The sequence below is a fragment of the Tenrec ecaudatus genome, chromosome 12, assembly GCF_050624435.1.
Source record: "Tenrec ecaudatus isolate mTenEca1 chromosome 12, mTenEca1.hap1, whole genome shotgun sequence".
Classification (NCBI taxonomy): domain Eukaryota; kingdom Metazoa; phylum Chordata; class Mammalia; order Afrosoricida; family Tenrecidae; genus Tenrec; species Tenrec ecaudatus.
In genome coordinates, this window is record NC_134541.1 from 103,203,745 (window position 1) to 103,206,606 (window position 2,862).

The window sequence follows — 2,862 nt, forward strand, 5'->3', positions numbered from 1 at the left end:
ACGTCTTCACACCCATGGTCTCCAATGATAATGAGAATCATCTTGGGAGGCAAGTATTTCAAGACCATGATGTTTGACATCAACAAGAAATGGGTCCAGCGTTGGTCTCCAGTGACAAACCAAGGGGACCTTTGGCACACACCTCGCCGGTCTGAGCCTCATTTACTTTGTCTGGACATGGCAGTAGCACTTACCTTAGAGGGCTGTGAGAAGAGTCCCTTGAGATAATACACCACCATTTGCCATTGAGTCGACGCTGACTCGTGCATCAGTAGAACTGTGTTCCATGAGGTTTAGTTGAGATAATACACCACCATTTGCCATTGAGTCAATGCTGACTCGTGTATCAGTAGAACTGTGTTCCATGGAGTTTTCAGTGGCTGAGTTTTTGGAAGTCAACATCCCAGATGTTTCTTCTGGGTGGTCTCTCCCTCAGTCACTGCTCTGGAGTCCCTGGCGACCCTATAGGACAAGGTATCAATGTCCCCATGGACTGCCAAGGCTGTAACTCTTGGCAGTTGGAATCACGGTGTGACAGAGTAGCTGCTGGATGCTCGCTGGGTGTTTGACTGGTCCTTTCTCTGCCTTGCTTGTTTGAGATTCAGTGGAATTCGAAATGGCTGCGGTAAGGCTGGGAAGTACTCGGAACCGCCAAGACAACGGCGACTTCCTGCTCACAGAGAACCGGCTTGCAGTTCCCAGTGGGCCGTACTCATGGACACCTGAAATCTAGGATGCCCAGCCATGGGCGTGTGGACACGACTGCCACTGTGTCCAGCACTGCCATCCTGGAGTACTCACCGCAGAGGTACTCGAACTGGCAGGGAATGCATCAAAAGACTTGAAGGTAAAGCGCCTAACCCCTCGTCACTCACAACTTGCTATTGGAGGCGATGACGCGTCGGACTCCCTCACCAAGGCCACAATTGCTGGTGGCGGTGTCATTCCACACGTCCACACACCTCTGCTTGGGAAGAAGGGACAACACAAAACTGTCTAAGGATGCCTGGATTCCTTATGATCGCAGGACTCTAAAGACTGAGACAGCTGCCCAGTGTGGGTGATTCCAGCGGACTGTGTCTCTGTAAAAAAAACACAACTTTGCCTTTTTGTAATTCTATTTGGGAGTTTAATTAACTTCCCAATTGAGGAAGTTAGTTTATTGTGCCAGCCTGGCCGATAAACACAAGTGGGATTAATTGAAGGGTGGAGAGATAAATGGCTCGGCAAACCTCGCCTTTCTTGTCTCTCGCTCTTTGATCATCGGACCAGTGTGCGGCTGCCTTGATTGTTCTGTGCCTCAATTTGCAAGCTACACTACCTGTGGGACACCCAACCTGTGGACTGTGTCGCTGTAATTTGAGGTCCCTTTAAGATCTGCCTCACCACACAATTGGAATTTACATCTCTTGAGCTGGGGACTGACTGTTGGTGACCTGGCTGACTGTTGGTGACCTGCCTTGCTGTTTGCTGAATCTTTCTACAGACGACTACCTGGTGGACCTCAAGACTTGTCCGGGAGTGAGTTGCACTGAGCCATTTGTACTGCTTTATAATTGAACTATTCATTTATTGTATAATATCTATCTATCTGTATATAATTTAACTGTTCATTTCTTGTGTTATATATCTATCTATTTTTATAAATAGATATATAATTATTAGCAATCTGGTTTTGTCTCTCTAGAGAACCCTGTCTAACACACCAACCAACCAAATTTCTGCTTTCAAGTCTTACCCATATTTAAGTGTTACGGTGGCTTCGAAGAAGCTATTGATTCTAAAGTACTGTGTTTTGATTGAGTTGGCTGTTTTTAAAAAACTGTTTGGATTTTAATTGTTGTGCAGAAGTTTTGTAACAAATATTTGGTTTTCTACAGACGTTTCCACTCTGGCAGATAAGCTCAATAATGGTCCTATCCCAAACTCGTGTTGTTGTTTTTTTTAAATAATAATAAAATTAATATTTTTTTAAGACTGTAACTCTTTGCAGGAGGAGAAAGCCTTGTCTTTCTCCCTCACAGCCACTGCTGATTTCAAACTGCTGACCAATGTGTAGCCACTATGCCCCAGGGCCATCAGCGAGCGCTTTAACCGTGTACACCAACCACTGGGGGACTCCTAGATAAGGCCACAGGCTGCTTACCACAGTGCCAGGCCGTCAGGCTGCATGAGCTATGGCTAGTTTTCTTTAACGGGTGCCATCACCTTGGGCTTGGTGCCCTAGAAGATCCTGAGACAAGAATATGAATGAGGAGCATTTATTTGCGAGCGAGTCCCAGGAAGCACCAATGGGGGGTGTGGAAATGAAAAGGGAAAGGAGAGAAAACCAATGGAGAGTGGATTTATGGGGACCTGGGACCAGTCCCAAGGGGGACTCTGGGAGATGCTATAGACCATGCCACTCTGAGTTCCCCAACCCAGGGGACCAGAAACAGGGGTATTGAGACACTAACTCCTATTTACTGGTTGGTGGTTGCTTTCAATCCCCAGCCTTTCAGGCCTGCTTTGCACACAGGGTGAGTCTGTCCCCAAGGCCAGTGGAAGCTCTCAGCCAAGGTGGCAGGTTCCCTACAGCCAGAAACTCATGGGGGAAAGTGCTCAGGCCTGAGAAAGCTCTGCCGCAGTGGCAGAAAGTGGAATTGAAGGATCTTAGGGGGCAAATCCAAGCTCACATCACACACATGCTGAGTGAAAGCAGAGCAGGGCACAAGAAGTATGTGCCCGGTCCTGCTGGCAGCCCCACTTCTTGCTCATCTGTTGAATGATAATGCCAACATGTACCTGGTTACATTGTATGGCCATTAAATTATATCATGTGTACTGACCACCTCACTCAAATTAGATCTTGAAAACCTGTTG

The 2,862-nt window shown here is 47.1% G+C and overlaps 1 pseudogene; it reads left to right on the top strand.

The window, feature by feature from the left end:
- The first annotated feature begins 616 nt into the window (after positions 1 to 616).
- LOC142422780 (histone H2A.Z pseudogene) lies at positions 617 to 1,000 on the top strand (annotated as a pseudogene).
- The last annotated feature ends 1,862 nt before the right edge of the window (positions 1,001 to 2,862 follow it).